This window comes from Neofelis nebulosa, chromosome 10 (assembly GCF_028018385.1).
Source record: "Neofelis nebulosa isolate mNeoNeb1 chromosome 10, mNeoNeb1.pri, whole genome shotgun sequence".
In the NCBI taxonomy this organism is placed as follows: Eukaryota; Metazoa; Chordata; class Mammalia; order Carnivora; family Felidae; genus Neofelis; species Neofelis nebulosa.
The window spans coordinates 65,570,877-65,597,969 of record NC_080791.1 but is presented as its reverse complement, the minus strand read 5'-3'; the positions used below and the strand labels follow the sequence as shown (position 1 = coordinate 65,597,969).

At 43.0% G+C, this 27,093-nt stretch overlaps 1 protein-coding gene and 1 long non-coding RNA gene across 15 annotated transcripts in view; one reads left to right on the top strand and one right to left on the bottom strand.

Annotated features, from left to right (window-relative positions):
- The window catches only part of DENND2B (DENN domain containing 2B), a 178,454-nt gene that overhangs the window by 65,831 nt on the left and 85,530 nt on the right, over positions 1-27,093 (top strand). For 9 of the 11 annotated variants that reach the window (XM_058688157.1, XM_058688156.1, XM_058688161.1 and 6 more), the window contains one exon: positions 5,168-5,256. The gene's annotated coding sequence lies outside the window, so the exon portion shown is untranslated. Of the gene's footprint in view, positions 1-5,167; positions 5,257-5,549; positions 6,064-9,038; positions 9,157-27,093 lie in introns of those variants that run through there. The other 2 variants (XM_058688162.1, XM_058688159.1) reach the window with 2 other exon arrangements.
- LOC131487442 (uncharacterized) lies at positions 13,127-26,728 on the bottom strand. 4 transcript variants are annotated; one of them, XR_009249740.1, is made up of 5 exons: positions 26,595-26,728; positions 15,264-15,438; positions 15,045-15,213; positions 13,750-13,882; positions 13,127-13,214 (listed from the first exon to the last, which is right to left on the bottom strand). It is a non-coding gene; the product is annotated as an uncharacterized LOC131487442 (long non-coding RNA). The 4 variants fall into 4 exon arrangements; XR_009249743.1 differs by having other exon boundaries at positions 15,093-15,213; XR_009249742.1 differs by having other exon boundaries at positions 15,045-15,194.

The following is a 27,093-nucleotide window of genomic DNA, read 5'->3' as shown; positions in this document are numbered from 1 at the left end:
GGGAAAAGCAGAGGCTTTTCAGTGGGGGCAGGGTTTTGCTCAAGATCTTACCACCCTGGAAACCAGGACCTGGGCTCCAGCCTGCTGACTCCTTCTTTCCCTCTCTGAATTTTTAATTTTTCCCTTCTAAACCACATTGCCACTCAGAGGTAGAAAAGGAAAACTGGAAAGCCCTAAAGGGCTCTTGTGTAAGTCTGCCTGCTCACATGGCGGCCAGAGCCCAGTATAGAAATGGGCAGGATACGTGCCTGATTTCCCTGTTACTTGGGTAGAACTAGCTGTCTTTGGTGGAGATGCTGCTAGACTCCAGTCTGGTGGGCACTGGGAGGCTTCTGAAGTACACGGCATCTTTTAGGCATTCTGGTATCCAACAACAGCTTACTTTTCTTGAATTCCTTTGATCCCAAAGTAAGGAGTGACTTTAAAAGATTTACTTTGCTCCTGTGTTTTCAGGTTTGGAATTTCAGTTGTTTTTAAAAGAGATAAGAAAATACTATAAACTCTTCTAGGAACTAAATCTAGAATCTAATCATATATATATATATTCATATATATATATATGTATATATATATATTCATATATATATATATGTATATATATATATTCATATATATATGTATGAATATATATATATACACACACATATATATACACATATATATACACACACACATATACATATACACACATATATATACACATATATATACACACAAACATATATATATACACACATACACACACACACACACACACACATATACTCTTGGTACAGTGTAAGTCTATACACTCAAATTCCCTCATCTTATGGAGGAGACAGCTTCTGTATTTATTTTTTAAAAAGTCTTTTTCAAGGATCAATCTATTACATGAATAGATTGCCCACTGTGAATGAGATAATAAAGTTGGTAGACCTCATGGGGCTCACAACTGTGGGGGATACAGGGGTACAAGTGACAGTGATAAAGTGATATAAATATCATGATGAAGGCATCTTCAAACTGTTGTGGGATTGCAGACTAAGCAAACAGATTCTGCCAAGAGATCAGGAAATATTTCTCAGGGGAAGTGATAACGGAGTTGGGCCTTGAAAGCAGTAAGATTTTGCTTGTCGTAGAGGCGGAGGTAGGGAGGCGGATAAAGGTAACAGCATGAGCACTGGGGAGGGGCTGTAGGAGAGGAAAAACACAGTGTTCAGGGCATAGGTGGTGTGTGGTTGTTGTGCCAGTAGATGGGTGTGGGCAGCAGGGGAAGCATGGGCAGCAGATGAAGCCAGAAAGGATTTCAGATTTTGGTGCTAATGTATCTCATGAGGGGGTTTAGTCACACTGCTGTTACTGTTATTTAGGCTTTCCTTATTTTCCCCTCAAATAGTAGTTATATATATATATGTATAAATGTATATATATATATATATATGTATGAATGTGTATGTATACATATACAAATATTTAGTAATGAAAAAAACATTTTTTTCAAACCTTTTATACTCCAAATTATAAAACATAAGATGATTTTTTTTTAGGGAAAATGTATTTCTTGCAAGTACAGTGATCTGCACAGTAGACATAAGAGAAAGCGTTTTTGTCCCTGAATGCTGCTGACCTGAGAGAACCTTCTCATGTATGGGAGTTGGGCCATTCCTGCATCCCGCTTGGTTTGGCAATGATACTGGTGGAGGAGTGCCTGTAATGGGTAATGGGAGAGGCTATAAAACCCTGGAGCGCGTCCCTAGAAGAGTGACCTTACGAGGAAATTTCTGGGAAACAAACCACAGGGAGACTTTACAGGAATTTTTGGTTGAGCCCACAGGCAAGGCACATAAGAAAAGGGGATGTAATTATAGTTTGTAAGCCTATGAAAAGAAACAATGAGTGACATGAAATAGCTGTTCTAAGTTTCTTCTTCCTGTAGGACAGGATGAAATGTGTGTGTGTGGTTTTTTTTTTGCATTCATTCAGCAGACATTAATTGAGTGCCAGCTGGGATCTGGGCCCCATACTAAATGCAGGGAATATGGCGGCAAAAACAGTCAAGGTTCCTGCTCCTAAAGGAACTCATTGGGGAAAACTGACATTATGAAAAGGATGGATATATTTTGGTTAGAGATGATGGTGAGTGCTATGAAGGATAAATCCTCATTTAGATTGGAGGATTGTGGAAGACTTCTCTGAGGAGGTGAGAGTCCTGGTTGAGGCAAGGTAAGAGCCAGTTTGGCACATGGGGAGTGACACAGGCAAAGGGGAACAGCTTGGGGAAAATCTGGCCCTTGTAGCTGGCACACTCAGGTGGAGGGCAGGAAATGTGCTGAGAGGAGGCTGGAGAAGGATCACAGGGCCTTCTAGGTCCTGGTAAGAATCAAGATTTCATCTAAAGTGCAGTGGGAAGACACTGAAGTGTGTTAAGGAGGAAATGACATGATCTGATGTAAAAGGGTGATTCAGACAGCTGCATGGAGAATGGAGCTGTGAGGGCAAGAGTGAAAGCTGGGGCAATCCGGACATTTTTCAGTCATTAAGACGGGACTAGGGTGGCGGTGGAGGTGCAGAAAAATGGACGGATACATTTTGGAAAAAGAAATGTTTGGAATTGGTAAATGGATTGGATATGGAGAGGGGGAGGTGGGAATATGCAAGGGTATCTCCCAGATTTCTGGCATAGGTATGCATGCATGCCACTCAACAGATCCTAGAACACATGAGGTTGTAAGAGCCCTATCATTTGGGAAAGGTCAAACAGGATTGGTCTGAATCCAGCTGTGCAGGGGCAGCAGGGGGATTCAGCTGTCCTCTTGCTCTGCCTAGTGCAGAGAGCTTATACCTGTCCCAGCACCCAAGCAGGGATTCTGGTTCTCCCATAATGGGGCCCTTACTGTGTCCCTTCCCCCAGAGGACAAGGCTCTAAAGAACCTCTGTGAACTCCAGCATGCCACTAGGGGGAGCATGGCCTGCATTCTGTTCCTGGTCTGTGGGGCTTTTTGAAGTTTGCATTACTTTAGAGTCCGACTTGTGTCTTCAGCCCTGATCCTGGCCCCTCACAGTGCTTAGAAGAATGCCTGACATATGGTAGGTGCTGGATAAATATTTGTTGGTGCTAATACTGTAACTGAGTATTAGCTTGTTGTAGAAGTGGATGGGCATCACCTCTTCTTAGTGTGGGTACTTGGAAGTGGAGGGTCAGGAGGAGAGCAAAGGGATGCCTGTTGGGAATGGGAAGGGGAGAAGTTCAGTGACTTGATGGTGTTCCACTTGTCATTTCATTCAGTCTTTCTTTGCAGACATGGGGAACTAGGGCCTTTGAAGGATTCCCGAGCTGGTGTTTGGGTCAGGTCGGGCTTCTGTAGTGGGAAAATTGGACCTGACCGTTTTGAAGCTCTGATTGCTTCACTAAAGCAATAGTGCCCACTACTTAGGATTTATTTCCTGTTGGATTTTCTAACACTTTCCCTACCTTAGCTTCTGACATATATTTACTTTTTAAACTCAAGTCAATTAAAATCTTATTTTGATAATTTTGTGATATATCAGAGGTCAATAAAAGTCAAAAGGATTCTATAAAGGATCGCTGCATTAAAGATTCCATCAGGACCTCACTGGCAGTGTTTTAGGAAAGCAGCATTGAAAAATCTCTTACTTGGGGCACCTGGGTGGCTCAGTTGGTTAAGCATCTGACTTTGGCTCAGGTCATGATCTTGTTGTTCATGAGTTTGAGCCCCACATCAGGCTCTGTGCTGACAGCTCAGAGCCTGGAGCCTACTTCAGATTCTGTGTCTTCTTCTCTCTCTTCCCCTCCCCTGCTTGTGCTCTGTCTCTCTCTTTCAAAAAATAAACCAACATTAAATTAAAAAAAAAGAAAGAAAAAGAAAAATCTCTTCTTTAAGCCTCGGTGTTCTCCTCTTGGAGAGATAACAGAGGCCCTGGGTTTTGTTTGTCTGTATGTGGTGAAAACAGTAGAGATGAATGAAGTTCTTAGCTCAGTGCCCGACTTAAGGAGAATGCTTTTACATAGTCATCTCTTTTATGCCCATCCCAGCCCTATCAGTTGCCCATGGGACAGGTTTCATAGGTAGAAACTGGGAGGGTAGGTGACTTGCCCAAGGTCGCATGGCTAGTTAATGGTGGAACCAGATACTGCCAAGGTCTTCTGACCCCCTGCTCCACCTGGTTTCCCTGCAGCCTTTCTGCTTACTACACAAAAGAGAGTTGAAAAGCTTCTGTACTCTTTCTAGATCTGTTATTTTCTGGTTCTGTGACCTGGGGCAAGTCATTTGACCTCTCTTTCAGATTTTCATCTCAATCTGTTAAATTAGATTTAATAATCTGTGATAATAGCAGTCCTAACTTTCAGGTCAGTTGTGTTGAACAGATGAGTCAAGATTTCTGAGAGTACTTCGAAAAAGTGTAAGGTAAATTATAGCTACAGGGCAAGACTTTTCCCTCTAATCTGTGTATCATTACCTTCTACAGCTCATAGATGCTATCATACAGTCTTCAGGCCAACAGAATGGTAGTCAGGTCTAATTCACAATGACTCAGAAAGATTCTCTGCCTTCCTCCTTGTATCTCAATACTGGCTATCAAAAAAGTTGTTAGTTTTTAAGATCAGATGGTAGTGTGCTTTAGTGGAAGGACACTGGACTAAAGAACAATGGACTGGCCTCTACTAGTTCTTTGACGGCCTAACTCACTAGCTGTGTAACTGTGGACTGAACATTTGATCTCTCTGAGCCTCAGTTTTCCCATGTATAAAATGGTAATAATATTGCTCAGTGTATTTCAGAAGGTTTGAGGGTCAGACAAAATAGTGCATATCATAGAAGGTCATGGGGCGCCTGCGTGGCTCAGTTGGTTGAGCATCCAACTGAGCTTGATCTCAGCTCGGGTCATGATCCCAGGGTTGCGGGATCACAAAGAAGAAATATACATGGGGGGATTGAATTGAGAGGGCCTGCTGTGTCCTAGGCACTGTGCTGGCTCTTGGACAAAAATGATAGTATCCCTGGCTGTGACAGCAGCTCACAGACATCCAGGGGCTTTAGCTGCAGGTCTTGAGCAGGGCAGAGAGATGAGGTTGTGTTTGTATCTTGTTTGTTGCTTCTGCTATGACTCTGGACTTGTCTGGGACTCTTACTGGTCCTGACCTGGTGTCTTTTCCTCTCTGTTGCAGGAAGATGAGAGACTGCTTGGGTATCAGCAATAGTACCATGAGTCCCTGCACTGGTTAAAGCCATCGCCACAACCTGGGCAGGCAGCAAGGTAAGTGGAGAGGCCAGTCCAGGCGAGCTCCTGGGATGTGAATACATTTCCGCCTCAAGTGCTGCCCGGAAAATCCCAAGTGCACAAACAAGTCAAGGCAATGCATCTGGGTCCTCCTACCCACACTCCAGGACCCAGAGGAAGAGCTTGCTTCCCCTCCCAAGTGCTCCAGCTAGCTCCCTCCCTGCTGGCCAGGCTTCTTCCAAGTTAAAAAAAAAAAAAAAAATGAGACACTAGAGGGGAGGAAAACAAGTCCACTCACTGTCTTTCCCTTCTCCCATCTTAACTGTTCAAGCAAGTTCCCAGGAGCTGCCCAGAGCTCTTGTTTGACTGGAAGGGAGGTAGGAGGAGTGGAATGTGTGCAAAACCCGAGCTGATCAAAAGACAGTGCTGTTTCATGGAAGCCTCCCAGAACTGAGAGCGGGAGAGAAGGGGGGGTGGAGGGGGAGAGAGGAGAGGAGACAGACAGAGAGAGAGAAAGAGAGAGAGAGAGAGAGAGAGAGAGAGAGAGAGAGCGAGCGCGAGCGCACGAGCGAGAGCAGGAGAGAGAGAGCAAGCCAGAGCACAGAGCACGCTGGCTGGCGAGAACAGGGTCTCCATGACAACTGGCCTGGCCGGCTAGAAGTGCTCTGCTCATTTGGCTGGAAGGAGCGCCACGAAAGGTCAGAGGAAGGAGCTGTGGGAAGCTCGCAGCAGGTATCGGAGCTTAAGAGAGTGGATTTTGGGGCCCCGGGCTCCCTTACAGACTGTGGTGTGAGCCAAACTCTGCCGAGAATGGAGTGGGCAGGAAAGCACCGGGACTTTCAGGTAAGGTCAGCTCCGGCTTGGATTGTTTTTTCTCCTTTCCTGGCCATAGTCTTGGGCTGTTTTCTGGGAGGCAGGGATAAGTCTGTACTCTCTGCTCAGGGTTTGGGGCTCAGGAATGATGTCATGCTCCAACAGTTGGATTCTATTAGCTTAAGGAGGAGGGAAACAGCCAATTTTCTTGACTTTGCAAATCTAGCTGATCTCACTCTTGCTGAACCTGAGGTGTTTAGACTTTTCTGTAGAAATCATCATCTTGTATTTAGCACAAAGGCTTAGGATATTTTACAGAAACAGTTTTTTTTTTATATAGAAAAAGCAAGTTATCATCATTCCAGCATTGTGTTTGGAGTTCCTACGTGGAAACTCCAGTGTCTTTTGAGTGGCTTGGTTTGTTCTAGTGAACACTGTCTGTTTTGTCTCTTGGTGTTGCTATGTCTGACCTGTAGTGAAAAAAAGAAAAAGCTCCAATTAACTCAGCTAGGAGCTTGTGGTGAGTTCCCAGTCTCTGGAGCAGTTATTAGGACAGAGGGACCGTCTTAGGGATATCTGAGCTAGGGTCACTCTCTTCGTTTCTCCCTCAGGTAACTTGGAAAGAAGCAAGCTGTCCTTCTTCATTAATAAGGCCCATCACAGGCTTTGCTAAAGGAGGCTGGCAGGTGTGTGTGTGTTTTGGGCTGGGGGTGGGGGCTGTGAAGAGGTTTCCTATACAGATATCTCTGAGTGAGCTCTCAGTGGTGGCTGCTACTAGGTTGCCTGTGAAGACATGAGGCACGAGGTTGTGGTTGTGGAGACACAGTACTGAGGTACTGTGATGGATTCTTCAGGTTAATATTTTAACCAAATCTCAGAGCACGCACTGTCCACACTGTGCATTCCTGTTTTGTTTGTCCTATGCTTTGGTGAAACTTGTTCTGTCCCAGAGGAGTGATGTGTGCTAAGCTCAGTGTGGCCTAGGAGAGGAGATCCTTCCAGAAAGGCACCTTTATAGGTGATGGGGTAGTTAGGTTCTCAGTGATCTTATTTGGAGCATTAATGCAGCAGACACTCCCTGCAGTGGAGACTTATCAGGAGATGTGCTTCCGCTTCAGCCATGTTACATCTCAAACTTACTGCTGGGCCTTAGGGAACATTGTGGATGCCTCTGGTTTCTCTGTGGGTTGAGGGAACAGCTGCTGTCCTGGCTCTTCGGTTTTTCTTCTTGAACTTTTTGAACAGAATGTCTTTTGTATTCTGGCAGACAATGAGGGGGCCTTCTGATTAACTTCGGGTCAGCTTGCCAGTAAAAGCACTGACCATGTCCCCAGTTTGGGCTCCCTGATTGTATACATGTATGCATCAGTATTGTGGCCTGAGGGTCCACAAGGGTGAACTCCGTGGCCCTGGACCTCAGATGGGCCACTGCTATAGTGATGCCTCCTTTTAATACACTCCCAGTGATCCTCCGCTTAGTTGAAACCTCTGTTTTGTTGGAAGCATATGGCATTGCACTGTTGGTTGGGATTTAAATTTGGGGGTGTGAGGAGGAGGCCTCTCTGAGTCAGTGGGCAGTGCAAATCCAGAATCCCACTTTTCTACTCAAGTGGCTGTGGTTGGGGTTCCTCTAACTTTATCACCCCCACACATGTGAAGAGGGTGAGCAGGTGGTCATTCTTTTGATGTAGCAGAATGAGTACTGGATTTGAGGTGAGGAGACTTAGGTCCATGGTCAGGTTCTGCTACTTGCCATCAAGGTGGCCATGGGCAAGACCATTAACCTATGTGACCTTTAGATTTATTAGCTCTGAGATGAGAGATAATGATATAACTACTTTAACAGGTCTGTTGGGAGGAACAAAAATGAGGTAATTTCCGTGAAAGCGGGGCACCTAGGTGGTGCAGTCAGTTAAGTGTCCGACTCTTGATCTCCGCTGAGGTCATGATGTCACAGTTTGTGAGTTTGAGCCCTGCATCAGGCTCTGTGCTGATGGCATGGAGTTGGCTCGGGATTCTGTCTCTCCTTCTGCCTGCCCCTCCCCAACTTGTACTCTCTCTCTCTCTCTCTCTCTCTCTTTCTCTCAAAATAAATAAGCTTAAAACAATTTCTATGAAAGTAATTTTAAGCAAGTCAAGTCCTGTAAAATGTGAGATGTTGTGAATTAAAGCTTGAATGACGGCCCCATTCTCTTCTGGAAAGGCATTTTGCCTCTCTGTTCTGGTTTCCCAATTTATAAAGTGCCCTATTCTTTTGTGCATTTATAAATAAAAATGAGAAAAAACCTTTAAAAAGTCCTTCGAGATATTAAAGGAAATAAATGATGCTTTCTTTGGGAAATAGAAGAGTGATGTTCACTTCAGGTTTGAGCCTCATAAATGATGCTTCAGAGATGAAGCTTTCTTTGCTTAGGTTACCCGACTCATGTGTTTAGTATAGAAGAGAAGGATTCGAAGAGACCCTTCGCTTTTCCAGTGTCCCACAGCTAACTACCTGGCAGTTATGGTATACATTTCAGTAGCTGGAAGAGAGGCTTCTGATTGTCAGGGCTGGTTCCCTCATTCTGCTAGCTGGGTTCTGGGTCTGAAAGACAGGGTTTAACCGGCAGGCGGAGTTATCACTCTGAAAGGCTCCTTGGGGGCTGGGCAGCTCTTTCAGGAACCTGTATGGCTACAGCTTAGAGGGAAACAAGAAAGAAATGAGGAAGTGGGAATTTCAAGGGCAGAGATTCTTGATATGCATTGGGAGTATGCCAAGGAACAGAAAAGCAGGGGTGGGGAGACTTCAGGAAAGGGCACCCAGATCTGTTCTCAGGGAGTGTGTAGGGCTCATGGCATGTCAGGTGGGAACACAGGGAGAGACCTGGCCCCCCATTTGGCAGCCTCAGCTTTTGTAGCAGGACAGGGCAAGCTTCCATGCCCTGGAGTAGGCTCTGGGAAGAAGCCCCTGGGAAGACCCTGAGGAGACAGATCTGTTATTGTTTAACAACAGAGCCTTTTTTCAGGTGAATCCATCATAGTAGCCTCTCAGGCCCGACAGAGAAGTCGTCCCAGAGAAGTGGTCCGTAGCTTAGATTGGGGCTGCAGCTGGTTCCCACTTCTGCTCAGTCCAGCTTCCCAGAGGTGAGTCACACATTGGATGGATCCCTCCATATTCTTTAAGGATTAAAAAGTAACGTTCCTGTTCTCACTCCCTCTCTCCCCCTTCCTCTACTGCCCTTCCTACATACTCTCCCTCTGGGCTCCCTCTCTCTAAAATTAGAATAATCAGTTACCCAAGGAAGTTGAAACTTTGAAATGCCTTCGAGGACAGGCCTAGGGCATCCTGAATTCTGCTGGCTCTACCCTGTCCCTGGAATGGAGGGTGTGGGTTTACAGTATGCAGGGGTGCCTCTGACTCCAGATATCTTGGCAACACTGCTGAGTTATAAGTAAGAGAGGCTGTGCTCCGTGTCTACCTAATCTGATTCTAAGAACTACTTTGGGGAGGACCACGGGGAGGAGGTGGAAGGATCAGAGTCTGGGACTGCCAGAACACCTCCCTGCAGGCAGGTGGGGCTGAGAGACTGAAGAGCATGTCTTCTTGTTGCTTCTCTTTGTCTGTTATGTGTCACTGTCCTGGAGTCTCCTGATTTCCAGTGTTGGGCCCAAGAGAGTTTGCCGAGGCAGTCAAGCGAAGGGAATGTGTATCTGAGCCTATAGGAGTCCAGGCAGCCGCCCTGCAGAGTGTTGGCTTGGCCTCCCTTCTGAGCCTTTACGTTAGCTTGGAAGAAGAGGGTGTTTAGGGTGGACAGGGGTGGGGGAGGGGGAAATCTGCTGGCAGATAATTGAGTTCTTTGAGTTAGAGTAACCATGGAAAGTGGAGAAGGGGCCAGGAGGGCATGAAAGAAAAAAAAAATTACCATCTGGCATAGTCTGCAGAGAATTCTCTATAAAGCCTAAGGGAGAACTTGCATTAGTGAGTGCCTTCTCCTGGGGATGGGGAGGGAGATTCTGAGCATCTATTTTTGGCTTGGGAGGAGGCACTGTGTGCATCTATCTCAGTAGGTGGGTGCAGTAAAATGCTGGGTGCATCTATCTTAGGGGAATATGCTGCATAATATTGCCTGATAGGAAAATCCCCAGTGTCTCTGTTTCCACCTGTAAGACCTAGAAAACTTGCCTGTGTGTATTTGTGTGTTGAGGGGAGAGGAGGATGTTAAATGAGTTTAGACCTCATTGTAGGATTTCTCCAAAGATCCCTTCTCTTAGTATTTCTGGCTCTGATATACTGTTCTTGAAGGGCTATTGAAATGATCACAATATTCTCATCTAAAAACTGCCTATATGTTAGATTGCACTGTATCTATAAAAGGTGAATTATATATGCAATTAGGGTATGAAGGCTTCTTAATGAAAGCTGACCTGTTTCTAAGTGTTTGTCGTATAAACCACCCATTTCTCAAAGATACAGACTCCTCTTCTGTGTGACTTGTCTCTGAAGAGGTTTGTATATGAGCTAGAGATTGACTAATGAGAAGCAGTACAGTGAATGAAGGACTGTTTGACCCTGGGGAAAATGAAATGAACTGGGAGTTAGGGGAGACAAGATCTGAAGCAGTAGGAAAACTAGAAGGAAACAGGAGAAAGGCCCTGGGCAAGGGGACTGGGGAAAGGTAGTTCTGAGGGGAAGCAGGGGAGATAGAAGGTAGTTCTTGGGCTGCTCTAGGAGGCCTTTACAATTTAGCAGAAGGCTGGCCTGTCCCCGGGGGACCCAATGAGACAGCGTTGTGTCCTGGGAGGCCGGCATTGGAGTTGACACCCCTGTTCATTTGCTCTTGGGCTCAGAGGCATCTCTGGTACCCATATGCCCTCTTAGTCTGTTCACCCATTTTGTCAGTGAATACAGAGTGGCTAGGCCAAGGGCTGGGGAGGGTCTAGATAGTAGCAAGTGAGGGACTTATCCCATATATATATTATGTTAGATGTTGTATTGTAGTTATTTCCTCCCCAAAGTGAGCCTCTGTGTGTTTGACTAAGAAAGAAGAAACAAAGACCCGCTGAAGTTTGGCGTTTTGCAGGTAGGGTTAATGATCATCTCATGCGTTAGGCTGGGAAGAAGGAGGAATAGCCAACTCTTAGACTCTGATGTGAAGTACTGTTTGAATGATGGACGAAAACCAACTATAAAGGACTGGAAATATGAGGAGGGAGAGGGTTCTAGGTCTCTGTTGAAGTTTCTCTGAGAGTGTCAGTGAATTGGGTGTGGGAGGATAGGAAAAGGGAAAGGGAAAAATTGGAAAGAAAACTATATAGTCAGCTAGTTTTCAGAACTCTTTAGCCTTGTTAGAGGAAGTGAATTTTGGTGTGCTCACTTACATCTTGGAATCTTGGATCTGATGGAGTTCTGACAGCTAAATATCATGGATTGCTTTTAAATGAATCAACATGCAATGTGTTTGTTCAGCTCTCAGTGACTCTTGATGCTCAGTGCGTGTGTGGTGGAATGGACCACTTGCACTTACTGTGAGTGTCTCAGTGCAGCAAGGTGTGGTAACGAAGAGCTGGTGCCCAAGGGTCTTACATGCCTAGGTTTAGAACCTGCCATTACAGTTACTGGCTGTGTGACCTCGGACAAGTTGTTTAATCTCCCTGAGCCTCCCTTTTCTGTGAGGCATCTGTGAAATGTATAATAGTAGTACTTAGCTTGTTAGCATTGTGCCAAGGAGTGAATGAAATGACACCTGTAAGGCTCTCAGCCAGTGCCTGGCACCTAGTAAAGGTTCGGTGCTTTCCATTATCATTGTCAACTTAGTGCAGCATTTTGAAGAGTACAGCAGGCATCTCTCTCTTTTTTTTTTTTTTTTCAAAGATTTATTTCGAGAGAGAGAGAGAGTGAGAAGGGGGAGGGGCAGAGGAAGAGGGAGAGACAGAATCCCAAGCAGCCCCCATGCTGTCAGCACACAGCCTGATGTGGGGTTCAATCTTACAAATCGTGAAATCATGACCTGAGTTGAAACCAAGAAGTTTCGACTGAGCCGCCCAGGTGTCCCTATACTTTGCATTTTATTCACCTTTCTGACACCTGGGGAGAGTCTCCACAGTGGTCCTTCTCACCCCAGCTTCAGAGGCTCTGCTTTACCCTCCTGTAGGATGCATACCCTTCACTGTCATGGCAGACTAGAACTGCTTCTTGCCAGTTGCTTCCTGGCAGCCTGCCCAGTCAGGGCCCTAGGTCCTCCTTCCCCCAACATTGGCCGCCCTTCACAAGCCGCTGTTGGTCCTTCTACTTCCATGAATCCTACCTGTGTATCCTTTAAGACCCTTTGCAGCCAGCTCTGGAAGCTTGTAGTCTGGCTCTTCCTCTTAACTATCTGTGGATCTCTGGCGAGTTAACCTTTGTAAACCTTAGTGTCTGCATCTGTAAATTGGGAATAATCTTACTCCTTTCAAAGGTTTGTTGTAAGGGTTAAATGAGTTAATTTTTTTAAATAATTTTTTTAAATGTTTACTTATTTGGGGGGGGGAGGGGCAGAGAGAGAGGGAGACACAGAATGTGAAGCAGGCTCTGAGCTGTCAGCATCGAGCCTGATGTGGGACTTGAATCCATGAACCATGAGATCATGACCTGAGCTAAAGTCGGATACTTAACCTTCTGAGCCACCCAGGTGCACCAAATTAGTGAATTTATATAGAGCACTTAGCTTAGTTGCTGGCACAAATATGCTTTCAGTAATTGTTAGCTGTAATTGTTGTTTGAGAACTGTCTCTCCTGTGAGTTCCTCGGCCTCCATATAGCAGTACAGAGAGCCCTGGCCAGGTGGTCAGCAGATCTGAGCTTTAGTCCTGGCTCTGTTGGTGACTTTTGGGTGACCTTGGGGAAGTAACCTTGGCTTCTCTAGGCTTCAGTTTCCTCTTCTAGAAAGTGGGGGGTTTAGATACAGTGTTTTCATTGACATTTTGACTTGACTCTTAAATGCATATGTCTTGTCTTTCCAACTAGATTCCCTGAAGTTCTATAAAATTATTCCCCAAATTGGCCAACATATATTGCTTATGCTTAAAAAATATTTGCATAGCTTTTTTTTTTTTTTTTTTTTTTTTAATCCTATCAGCTGGATTCTAGAAAGCATTTGACTTGGTTCTCATAACTTGGAGCCTGGAATCTTGCTCTCAGATGCACAGGGCTTGGTTGTAACAACCTGCAAAGAGGTTCCAGCCTTTAGTAAGTTAGAAAATCTACCAGGTTAGTAAGAAAGGAGGTGGGTTTCACTTGGTGCTCCTGGGGAAATTTTGGTTGACAGATGTTTAGGGTACTTATTTGTTCTGCTGTATAGACTCAGATCAGCTTTGTGAATAAGTACTGCCATCACTATTTCCTTCTCTCTGTGGAGAAAAATGTCAGTGTTTCCTTCAGGGTTTGAAGCGAGCCATTGGTGCTCAAAGAAAAACCTGTGTGTTACGAGAAGAGCTGTCTAATGAAAGAGTGACATTTAGAGCCTGGGCTCCGGAGGCAGACAGTAGGGGTTCATATTCTGGTTCTGCTACTTACTAGTTCTGAGATCTTGGGTAAGTTATGGAGCCTGTCCATGCCCCAGCTCCTTTTCTGTGAAACAGAAGTGCTAATTGTATTATTTTGTAGTGTTGTGGTGAGGCCTAAGTGTCACGTGCTTAGCATAGTACCTTGTATCTGATGCTGAATGAAATGTGAGCAATTACTATTATATATCTTATTACCTTGTAAGCCAAGCAGAGTTTGTTTCCGAATGGTTGGTTTGTCTGGTTTGTTCTGCTGAGAAATGTGGAGCGATGTTCCCTTGCTCCATGTTTTGGGCAGACATCTAGTATCAGCAGAGCAGTAATAAGTGTCCTGCAATCAGTACATAGATTGTAGCTCTTGTACTTTGCTTTTGTAAAGAAATATATAAACCAGAAAGAGAATCTGAGCCAAAAGAGCATGTAGGTTTAAAGGACCCTTTGTGATGAGTAACACATGTTATATGGCACTGGAGTTAGGGGCATGGCAGAACCCTGGGTAAAAGAGGAAGATGGGAAGTGGGATGACAGAAAGTAGAGCTAGGTAATGAAGAGTGGCAAGTATCTCTGAGCAAGTGGGAGTGGCTATGACAGTAAGCCGCACTGAGAAGCTTTATCTTCCCTGTAGGTACGTTGACTCCTCAGCCCCAGGTGAGACTTGCCCCCACACCCCACAGTGCTCACTCAGATCGATCTCAGAGGAATGGTGGATTGGGATGAGGCGGCTCTAATCTGTTCCTAACTAGAATGAGTAGCGTGAGTAGCTCGGTGTGTCTTATCTACAAGTATAATTATAAAGAGATTTCCTTTTCCAGCTGTAAGAAACAGGAACTTTTGCTGCCAAACTTAGCAGCATGTTTTAAGTCCTTCAAATCTCCTCTGAGTGCTACCAAAGCTCTCAGCTTTGTTGTTATCTCTTGTTGAAATATAGCCTGGAAAGGTCATATCAACAGTGCCAATTTATGGGCCTGCTGAACCCAAGCAGGCCTAGGGCAGAATGGGGAGTTCCTGGGAGTAGGTGTTTCACAGATTTTCCCTTTGAGTTAGGCTGTTTATAATTTAAGGTTCTTTGTGCTTTAGAGAAGACCAACCTCTGAAGATTAGGGTCAAACATTGTATTTCTTCTGCAGTTTTACTTGTGTAGGCAGGCGCTCAGACTCTACAATAGCTCTCTGTACGGCTGGGAGAGGCTCAGCCTTGATGGGACTTACGGCTGCCAAAACCATGCCTGGCACTCCTTATAGGAGGTAAGTTTTCTTGGCACAAAGTTATGCCAGAATCCTTCACCCCATTTAGTTTATTAGCAGTTTTTGACCTATCGTGTGTTCTGAAGGGGTGATTAAAAGTGGCCAAGAGCACATGGTATAGAAACCACACATGGAGATTTTGCACTCATCTGAGGAGAAAAAGGTCAGATCTGTGTGTGCATATACAGTACTCTGTCACTTGGTAAAACAGATACAAATAGGGAAAGGAAACTAAAGAACTTAACTGACCCCAGCATCTATAAAGAAGCGTGGTACTTGAATGCCAGAGGAAAATACCTGGGACAGCTGAGGTGAACTTGGCAATGGCAGTGACCTTGGTTGGCAGTCTGTGACTTGACCAACTCAGCTGCTGTGTTCAGAGAATTGAGGCTTTGGAATCTAGGAAGGGAAGAGAGCACTGAAATTTTTTATTTTCTTTGCCTCCCTCTAACCCCCTGATTCACTCACCAGTCTGGGTTCAGACGCACATGGAAAGATTGCCAGATAAATTGCCGTTTTTGAAGTGGTATGGGCAGCACTGTCCTCTCTGTGTCTCTGTGTCTCTGTGTCTCTGTGTCTCTGGGTTTGAGTCCTCACTGCTGCTCAGGAGTGAGTTACTGCTCACCTGTGCTGGAAGAGCTGGCTGGGAGGAGATGGGTGGTAAAAAAGGCAGTGATGGTGGTAAGAAGCCATGGAGACAGTAACACCTCTGACATCATCCCAGACCCTGAGAGGAGTTAATGTTTTGTCAGCAGGGGAGTTGGGATGACTCTTTGTGTTCCCCAAGAGTTTATTTCTCCTCAGCCTTAAAAAAATTAATTAAGAACTTAAAGTATAGTTAACATACAATGTTATGTTAGTTTCAGGTGTACAGCATAGCTATTTGACAATTCTATACATTACTCAGTGCTCACCACGCCAAGTAGTCACCATCTGTCACCACACAAGGTTATTACAATATTAGTGAATATTTTCCCTATGCTGCACTTTTTATCTCCATGATGTATTTATTTTGTAACTGGGAACTTGTGCCTCTTAATCCCTCTTATCTATTTCACCCATTCTTCCACCTGCCCCCGCCTCTGGCAACCACCAGTTTATTCTCTGTATTTAAGAGTTTGTTTTTTGTTGTTGTATGTATGTTTGTTTGTTGCATTTTGTATATTCCACATATAAGTGAAATCGTATGGTATTTGTCTTCCTGTGTCTTATTTCACTTAGCACTATATGCTCTAGGTCTATTCATGTTGTCACAAATGCCAGGATCTCATTATTCTTTATGGCTGAGGAATATTCCAAAGCGTGTGTGTGTGTGTGTATGTGTGTACCATATCTGTATCCATTCATCTTTTGATGGACACTTGAGTTGCTTCTATATCTTGGCTATTGTAAATTGGGACAACCACTGTGGAAAACAGTATGGAAGGTCCTCAGAATTAAAAACGGAAATACCGGGGCGCCTGGGTGGCTCAGTCAGTTGAGCGTCTGACTTTGGCTCAGGTCATGATCTCATGGCTTATGGGTTTGAGCCCCGTGTCAGGCTCTGTGCTGACAGCTCAGAGCCTGGAGCCTGCTTCAGATTCTATCTCTCTCTCTCTTCCCCTGCTTGTGCTCTCTCTCTCTCTCTCTCTCTCTCAAGTAGAAATAAACATTAAAAAAATTAAATTAAAAAATGGAAATATCATCTGATCCAGTAATTCCACTAGTAGATGTTTACCCAAAGAAAGCAAAAGACTAACTTGAAAAGATATATGCACCCCTATATTTATTGCAGCATTATTTATAAGAGCCTTTCTCTTTTTACTTTACACTCTTTCCTGGAGATTCCATCTTCTGCTACCAGGTAGAGAAGTAAGGTGTGGGGTGTGTGTGTCAAACTCTGCACCTCTTGTTTAGAAACTTTTTATTTATTCATTCATTTATTTATTACATGTTTATTGAGTACCCATTCTGGTCTAGGCACTGTTCTATATGTAGAGATGACTGAGACAGCAAAGTATATGTGTCATGGAGCTTAAAATGTTTGGGGTAGCAGTCAGTAAATAAGTAAACAATAAATGAGATAATGATAGTGACATGAGCTATGAAAGAAATAGTGGTGATGTAAAAGAGAGAGAGTAGCAGGAACTTGAAAGCTATTAAAAGAGGAGTTGGAGAAAGCCTCTCTGAGAATGGGACATTGGAGCTGCAAGTTCAAGCACAAAAAGAAATTGTGAATGTTCAGGTTTGAGGCATGTACATTTCTGGAGGAGGGAACAGTAAGGGCAAAGGCCCTGAGGTAGGAAAGAGCTTGGCATGTTGAAAGAACATGAAGTTCATTGTTAGAATATAAGGAACCAGTGATTATAAGGGCATAAAATGTTGGTAGAGGCTAGTTCAGGTACAGCCTTTTGGCCATGGTAAGGAGTTTGGAGAACCAATGTGAAGGGTGTACATTCTAGGTCTGTGGCATGACCAGAGATAGGATGTCAAAATGTGAAAGGGATGGCTAAGAGGAACATTGGATTTGATTGAGAAGAATCAAGAAAAAATATGGGGAAATTGAGGGGGATCTGGAGTGGGGATAGGCCTAGCTAATTAGCTAAAAGAAGTGGAATAAGTATAATTCCATGCTGCATAATTCTTGGGATCAAGCAATATATGTTTTAAAAACTGCTGTATATTTTAGGTTTGTGGTATATCATTAGTAGAATGCTTTCTGTATTCCAGGCATTGTATTACACCAGGCATTTTTACTTACATCATTTCAGTAAATTCTCACAATCATCTTTGAGTGAATTTGCTGATGTTTTGATGTCTACATATGAGGAACTGAGAGTGGCTAACTTGCTTAAAATCCAAATCTAAGTCTGTCTGATTCCAAAGGATATGCTCCTTTTATACCTCCACTCTAATTGGTATACCAACTGTACTTTCTTTTAGTTATCTAACATACTTCATGTGCATTTTCCCTCTGAATTGTTATGTGTTGTTTACTGTTAATGTTCTGCCATCTATCCATTGGGAGCTAGGATAGATTTTGGATGTTTGTCGATTTTAATGAGTTCTTTTCAACTTTCTCTGAAAGGAGTACCTGGTTAAGTATGGAGAATTCCATTCCAAATAAAAAACTGGGGAGGCTGGGGGTAGGTGGCAAGACTCAGAAGCAGATAACCTGAATCATAACTCTTTGGGTAGGAGAAGTGATGGTCTTTTTCATTAACAATATTCCACAAGTAGTTAGATGTCTTAGATTACGATTCCTTCTGTTTTATAGTAAAAAGATAGAATTTGTTTTGGGAAAATATAACTAATTTTCAGTAAATTAGCATTTGTAAATAAACTATGATTTCCTAGTTCACAGGTTTCTTTTAGAATCTCAAAGTTCATTAGAAATGTTTGAGGAAATAAATTTATCAGGCCACAACTTTCACTTGCTGGAAATTGAACATTGACTAGTTTCTATTGGTGGATACTTCCTTTTTTGAAGGATTGATCCTATTTGGATTCTATAAAGCAAGGGTCAGGATTCTGAAATGAAAATGTGTGGGCTGTTTGTAAATTCTCATTCCTCGGTGTTCATGAGATCTGTGTTCAGCCTTGTCAGCCAGCTTAGATGGAATAGTTTGAAGGGCAGAGCAGGGTGAGATTGAATTTCAGATTTAGCATGGATTCTTGACACACAGAGGAATTTTCTTTTGTAATGGGATTCTGCTTTCCTGTCTCCCCTGTCCCTGTCTGTTTTAGTAACCACTTTGCTTCTGGAGGAAAAGATGTGTGGTTAGGAAAGATTCCTGTAGACAACGTTTTTATCTTTAGCACTGATTCGCTGAGCAAACATGAGATGCTCACCTACCATGAGTAGGTACATACAGATGAATTAGGGGTGAGGCTAAGAAGATTGGTTTGGTCAGATCTTTAAGGGCTAGAACCCTTCAGGTACTGGAGAATCCTTCTTTTGAAAATAGGAAAGGAACACAATTGGATTTGGTTGGTAGAAAAGAAACCTGTGAGACCATGTGGAAGATAGACTGGGGGTGGGAGGAAACTTGTCTTACTGGGTATAACTAGTGAGGGCAGTATTCCAGTCTCTCACAGCTTATTTAAAACTGAGTATAAGGGAAGTCTGGAGGATCTGAACTCCAGATTGTAGGTTTTCAGACTTGAGAGGGGCTCCAAATTCACCTGGAGAGCTAGTTTCCAATTCAGTAGATCTGGAGTGGGGCCTGGGGGTGTGCATTTTTAACAAGTTTCTAAGTGCTGCTGCTGGTTGGGAACCACTGCGTAAGAGGCTCAGCAGCTGAGATTCAAAAAGGGTGTGAGGGCCAGATGTAATCCGTATGCCTTCTTTCAGTGACCTAGAATTTCATGTCTATACTTTAGAATCTCTTGGGTGGCTTACCACTGTAATGTCAACAAAGCCCAGTAAAGGTCCATGCCCTCAGTCACAGTGACTCTTCTCACGATATCCATATCACTTCCGGATGAGGTTTCCAGCTGAGTGCTTGTCTCTAAGCAGCTGTTTGACTTATTTTTGGAAAATGCCCATCCTGGCCACTTGATTCTATTAGGAGAGATGACATTTATGCCAGGATGAGCTCCCACCTTGCCCTTTAGCACACCCCCTGGTTGGCAGGACTGTTTTAGGGACTGCCGTCAGGCTTAGTTCTGAGTGTGTTCTGTTGATTAGCCAGGTTTACACAGGACATGCCTGGGAGATTATCTCTTTAGCCCAGGAGTTGAATTTCCAGGACAAAGTCCACAGTTGGCAGCTGATAGGCTGAGAACACCTGGAAGAGAGGATTTCACTTGGCTTTCACTTAGCCAGGCCTCTCAGTGCCTCTTCCCACAGAGGTCGGGTGTTCTACTTGTCTGCTGCCCACGTGGGTATCTTTGGGATGCCTCTCCCAGAGCAGTGTCGCTCCAAGCAGTGCTCCCTTGCTCTCTGTTTCAGGATCTGTGGCTTCATGTGAGACACTTGAGTGAATAATCATAAGCTGCCCTCTCTTCCTTGAGGTTCTCATTTCTTGAATCACTGTCTGTGCTTGCTTCTCTCCTTGGGGAAGGATCTCCATTTTCTCCTCTATGGTAGGTGACTCTTAGGTTTTCCCTGACACCCCCCTTTTCTTAGCTTTGCTCATTAGTTCAGCACAGTTGTAGGATTCTGCTTCAGTATGGGAAGAGATATTAAAGGTTACCTGACCTAGCGCTGCCCAACCTTTTTCTTATCCCTGCACACACAAGAAGTGATAACTTTTGCAAGGCACGTTGGGATAACAGGAGGAGGCTCCTGGTAGCGCTGAGCCCCAGTGCTGCCCTGGGGCTTGAAGGAGTCGCAGTGTCTACACAACCATAACCCATTCTTGGCATTGTGGTTGGGAACTCTGGTCCAGTCCCACTTGCGTCAGAGTCCCACTTGCGTCAGGTGAGAAAACCGAGCGCCCAAGGTGCGGAGCCAGGACGGGGAATTGACTTTTGATTCAGGGCTTTGCTGTAAGCATTTCACAAGAACTATAATGTGTTACAATTTCAAATTAGTAAGCGTGCATGAAACTATCTCAGGTTAATTTTTCTTTAAGACCTTTTTTGGTGGGGGGCACCTGGGTGGCTCAGTTGGTTGAGCATCTGACTCTTCCTGATTTTGGCCCAGGTCATGAACTCATATTTGGTGAGATCGAGCCCTGTGTTGGGCTCTGTGGTGACAGCGTGTACTTGGGATTCTCTCTCCCCCAATCTCTCTCTGCCCCTCTGCCACTTGCTCTCTCTCTCTCTCAAAATAAGTAAATATTTTTAAAAAGTATTTTTTTAATAACAAAAGTAATACATTTGTTCTGTAAACTTTTACACAATAGGAAAATACATGTTGGAATATGAGCCTGTCCTATAAACTGGTGCCCCAGGAGTATAATCACTGTTAACAGTTTCCTCTACAATACATTTATATAAACATTTATTTTATTTTTATAAAAATGATTATATTCTAACCAAAAATGGAAAATAAAAAGTATTGGCGAGGATGTGGAAAAATTAGGATCCTCATACACTGCTGGTGGGAATATAAATGGTACAGCTGTTGGGGAACAAATTCAAAAACTAAAACTTACGATGTGACCCAGCAACTCCACTCCTAGGTATTTATGCCCCCCAAAATTGAAAACAGGGACTCAAATAATTATATGCCAATATTCGTAGCAGCATTACCCACAGTAGCCAAAATGTGGAAACAATCCAAGTGTTCACCCGCTGATGTATAAGTAAACAAAATGTGGTGTATGCACACAATGGAATATTATTCATCCATAAAAAGGGATGAAGTTCTGATACTTGCTACAGTGTGAATGAACCTTGAAAACATTGTGCTAAGTGAAATAAACCAGACACAAAAGGATAGATATCGTATGATTCTGCTTATGTGCAATATCTTTAATTGGCAAATTCATTGAGATAGAGTAAATTAGAGGTTACCAAGAATTTGGGGAGAGGGGACAATGAGGAGCTATTGTATAATGATGGTTACAGAGTTCTGTTGGGGTGATGAAAAAGTTTTAGAAATAGATAGTGGTGATGGTTGCACAAGATTGTGAATGTAATTAATGTCACTGAATTGTAAACTTAAAAATGTTTAAGATGGTAGATTTTATATATGTTTTGCCCCAATTAAAAAATGAATAACAAGATTATACTCTACTGAAAATGGTTTCACTTGGTAATTTATCTAGGCTATTTTTCCATGTCAGTGCATTACTTTGAACAGCAGCATTGTGTTTCTTCAGGTGGATGTAATGTAATTTATTTAACCAAGCCCCTATTGATGGACACTTGAGTTGTTTCCAATTTCAACTGTTATAAACAGGGCTGCAGTAGCCAGCAGCACACGGCTGTCTTTGCCCGAGCGTTGTAGTACTTGTACTACCTTAGGCAAAATTCCTAGAAGGGAAGATTTGCTGATCAAAGGCATGCTCATTTAAGATGTTAATAAATATTGCTTAACCACTTTCCAGAGAAGTTGCATCAATGTAATTCTCATCAACAGTATGTAAAGGTGCCTGTTTCTCCCCCACCCTTGCCAACATGGCTGTTGTAAATCTTATAAACCATTGTAATCTTTGCTGATCTGATAGGCGAAAAAGATTTCTTATTGTTACTTTACTTAGGATTTCTTTACTTGTTAGTGAAATTGAACACCTTTTATGCTCACTGGTAGCTGTGTTCATTCTTTTGGGAATTTTTGGTTCAAGTACTTTGTTCATTTTTCTATTTGGTCATTATTTTATCTTGTAGATTCAGTAAGAGCTTTTAAATAACATGTTACGTTAGAACTGTTTTGCATATAAGTTGCTGATATTTTTCCCCTCAGTTTATTTTTAATTTTTGACTTTTTATGTTAATTACTTGCTTTCCATATATCTTATATATCGTATGTCTTAAATTTTTATTTAGGCAAATGTATGATATTTTCCTTCAGGGCTTGTTTTTTCTCTCATTAGTGGCTTTTGAGTTGAATTTTGTGTCATACTTAGAAAAGTTTTCTTCCCTCCTCAGAATTATACAACTCATTGATTTTTTTCTAGTGTTTATCATTCCAACTTTTTACATTTAAGTTGTAACTAAGTTTCTGGTAAGGATTGAGGTAAGAATTAAATTTTATTGATAAAATACCTGAAAATAACCTTCTCCTATTAAATCAGCTCTTTTTATAAACTTTGTGAATGTCTATTACATTTACTTTAGTGTTTTTAAAAAACATTTATTAATTTATTTTGAGAGAGAAGAGAGAGCGGGGAAGGGTCAGAGAGAGAGAGAGAGAGAGAGAGAGAGAGAGAATCCCAAGCAGGCTCCCTGCTGTCAGCACAGAGCCCCAGGTGGGGCTCCAACTCACAAACTGAGATCATGACCTGAGCTGAAACCAAAAGTGGGATGCTTAACACACTGAGCCACTCAGGCGCCCCTACATTAATGTTTTTTGTGAGTGAGGCTACCAATATTCAAATTCTTGCAATATAAAGGCCTTTAGCGAGAGAGGGAGATCAAGGAATTGGGCCCAAGTCTTCTGATTGCTAATCCTGTTTTTTTGTTTGTTTGCTATTATCCTTACACAGTGCAGCCAGATTCCTTTTCTTGATGTTTGGGGAAAATTGCATCATTCCTCTTCTGAGAAACATTATAGTGAATCCTATGTGCAATCATATTTGACACATTAGACCTGGGTAGTGTGACATGAAAGCCTTGTTCTTAAACCTGGTGAGGTGAGCTCAGCCTGGCTGAGGTGAGAGCAGAGAGACAATTACATGCTTGGTGCTGAGGAGACTAAAGGGCCAAAGTCAAAGGGATGTTAAGACAACATCCAGGAAGGTTGTGACTCTGGGTGAGGGGAGCAGCAGGAAGAAGAGTGAAGAAACTTGGATGCTTACAAGATTAAGGAAGATTTTTGAACTGAGAGAAGGAAGAAGAATAATTATTTAAGGTCCTGGATACTAAACTAGTTAGGTCCCACCTAATTATATTTTTTAAAAATTTATTTATTTATTTATCTATCTATTTACATTTTAGGTACATACAGTACAATATTGATTTCAGGACTAGAATTCAGTGATTCATCACTTACATACAACAACACACAGTGCTCATCATGAGTGCCCTCCTCACTACCAATCACCTATCTAGCCCATCTCCCATGTGCCTCCCTCTGTCAGCCCACAGTTTGTTTTCTGTCATTAAGAGTCTCTTGTGGTTTGTTTCCCTCTCTTCTCTTTTTTTTTCCTTCCTTCCCATATGTTTATCTGTTTTGTTTCTTAAATTATACATATGAGTGAAGTCATATGGTATTTGTCTTTCTCTGACTGACTTATTTCACGTAGCATAATACAGTCTAGCTCTATCCACATCACTGCAAATGGCAAGATTTCAGTTTTTGATGGCTGAGTAATATTCTGTCATATATATCACATGTGATATATATATCACATCTTCTTTATCCATTCATCAGCTAATGGACATTTGGACTCTCTCCATAGCTTGGCTATTGTTGATAATGCTGCTGTAAACATTGGGGTGCATGTACCCCTTTGAATCTGTATTTTTATATTCTTTGGGTAAATACCTAATAGTGCAATTGCTGGATTATAGGGTAGTTCTGTTTTTAGTGTTTTGAGGAACTTCCATAGTCTTCTCCAGAGTGGCTGCACCAGTTTGCATTCCCACCAGCAGTGCAAGAGTGTGTTCCCTTTTTCCTGTATCCTCACCAACACCTGTTGTTCCTTTTTAAAAACATTTTTTTAATGTTTATTTATTTTTGAGAGACAGACAGACAGAGCATGAGTGGGGGAGGGGCAGAGAGAGAAGGAGACACAGAATCTGAAGCAGTCTCCAGGCTCTGAGCTCTCAGCACAGAGCCTGACACAGGGCTCGAACTCATGAACCACGAGATCATGACCTGAGCCAAAGTTGGACACTTAACCAACTGAGCCACCCAGGCGCCCTGACACCTGTTGTTTCTTGTGTTGCTAATTTTAGCCATTCTGACGGATATGAAGTCATATCTCATCATGGTTTTGATTTGTCTTTTTCCCTGATGATGAGTGATGTTGAACATTTTGTCATGTGTCTGTTAGCCATCTGGATGTCTTCTTTGAAATATTGGGACTTCATCAAGATAAAAAGTTTCTGTGTAGCAAAGGAAATAATCAATAAAACAGCCTATGGAATGACATATCTGATAAAGGTTTAGAAATAAAGAACTTATCAAATTCAACACCCAAAAACCGAGTATAACCCAGTTAAGAAATGGGCAGAAGACATGAATAGACACTTTCAAAGAAAACATCCAGATTTTTTTTTTTAAATTAGAGAGAGAGTGTGAGTGCACAAACATGTGAGTGGGGGAGGGGTCAGAGGGAGAGAGAGAATCTTTTTTTTTTTTGATTATTTTTTTTAATTTAATTTTTTATTTTTTTAAGTTTACATCCAAATTAGTTAGCATATAGTGCAACAATGATTTCAGGAATAGATTCCTTAGTGCCCCTTACGCATTTAGCCCATCCCCCCTCCCACACCCCCTCCAGTAACCCTCAGTTCTCCATATTCATGAGTCTCATCTGTTTTGTCCCTCTCCCAGTTTTTATATTATTTTTGTTTTCCTTCCCTTATGTTCATCTATTTTGTCTCTTAAAGTTCTCATATGAGTGAAGTCATATGATTTTTGTCTTTCTCTGACTGACTAATTTCACTTAGCATAATACCCTCCAGTTCCATCCACGTAGTTGCAAATGGCAAGATTTCATTCTTTTTGATTGCTGAGTACTACTCCATTGTGTGTGCGTGTGTGTGTGTGTGTGTGTGTGTGTGTGTGTGTGTATATATATATATATATATATATATATATACACACACCACATCTTCTTTATCCATTCATCTATCGATGGACATTTGGGCTCTTTCCATACTTTGGCTACTGTTGATAGTGCTGCTATAAACATGAGGTTGCATGTGTTCCTTTGAAACAGCACACCTATATCCTGTGGGTAAATGCCTAGTAGTGCAATTGCTGGGTTGTAGGGTAGTTCTGTTTTTAGTTTTTTGAGGAACCTCCATACTGTTTTCCAGAGTGGCTACACCAGCTTGCATTCCCAGGGAGAGAGAGAATCCTAAGCAGGCTTCATGCTTAGCATAGAGCCCCAAAATGGGGCTCGAACCCATGAGCCTTAAGATGACCTGAGCCAAAAATCAAGAGTCAGACACTCAACCAACTGAGTTACCCAGGTGCCCCTAATTATATTTTAAAAGTCATCTTTTAGTGCTGGATCAGCCAAGGGTTGTTGCTCCTAAGGGTTGTGAACCCATAAGAGAAAGCCTTATTCAAGGGTCAGAGTAAGTAAAATCTTGCAACCAGAGAAGTTAGGGTTTGAAAGACCCCGGAGAGCAGCATCAACCTGGCATCATTTCTGTTCTTGTCAGCCAGGATCTTAGATGGAAATATTTTTAGTGGGAATAGGCTAAATAAGGAAGCAGGAGGAACGAATGACTTCAGACCAGCGGATGTTCATTAGGCCTCTGTAGGACCAGCTGCATATAGACATAATCCCTACCCTTAAGGAACTTAGTAGTTCAGTGGACAAGGCACATAAAAGGTCAATATAAGTGGCACCAGGAGGAAGGGATTCGTTTAGTCACCGGCGGGAAGGAAGAGTGTGATCAAGATGAGGGCAAGGTTTCACAGAGGAAATGATGCAGATTTAGGTTTTGAAGTATGAAAAAATTGTGGCTTTTTTTTTTAAGTTTGTTCCTTTTGGCCATCATGAATAGTTATTTTTTTTAATTTTTTATAATGTTTATTTATTATTGAAAGACAGAAAGAGACAGAGTATGAACAGGGGAGGGGCAGAGAAAGAGGGAGACACAGAATCTGAAGCAGGCTCCAGGCTCTGAGCTGTCAGCACAGAGCCTGACACAGGGCTCAAACTCACAAACCATGAGATCATGACCTGAGCCGAAGTCGGACGCTTAACTGACTGAGCCACCCAGGCGTCCCATGAATAGTTATTTTTTTAAGTGGACAAGCCAAAGGAAGGACATTCCAACGTAGAGGGATCAGCATGTGCCAAGACAGAGAGGAATGAAGCAGTATGTGCAAAGTTCTGTGCACATAACTACCAACTTGGTCATTTTTGCTGTGCGTGGTAGGGCAGGATGAGCAGCGGCAAGGTGAGATTGCAGAGACTGGTCCCCAGAACAAGCCCTTGTAGGGATGGATCTGCCGTTGCTCTGCATACCAGATCACCCCAAACTTAGTGGGTGTTTAAACAACAATAATTTTGTTATTACCTCTCATGGTTTTGGAGGTTTTGCTTGCAGTCTTCTCATGTAGTTTTAGTTAGGTGGTGGCTGGGGCTGGAATCATCAGAAGGCTTCCTCCTCCCATGCGTAGTGCCTGAGCTGGGGAGATTCAAGCATCTGGGGCTCCTGTGGTCTGCTGCTCTCACTCCATCCTCCCCCTACCCCCCATTATTACTCCCTGTGGTCACTCTAGCATGGTGGTCTCCGGGATTGCTAGATTTCTTATCAGGTGGCTCAGGACTTGAAAGCCAGTGACCCTAGAGAGGCTGGCAGAGGTTGCATGGCCTTTATCTAACCTAGCCTTGGAAGTGAAGTACCCTCACATAGGCCACATTCTGTTCCTTGAGGTAGTTAAAGGGGCTCTTCTGATTTAAGGAGAGGAATATCAGACAGTTTGCAAACTTGTTTTGAAAGCATGAGAGTTATAAAGAAACTTGAATTTTATGCTATGGGACAGTTTTTCCCAAACTTAGTTCATTGCTTACCA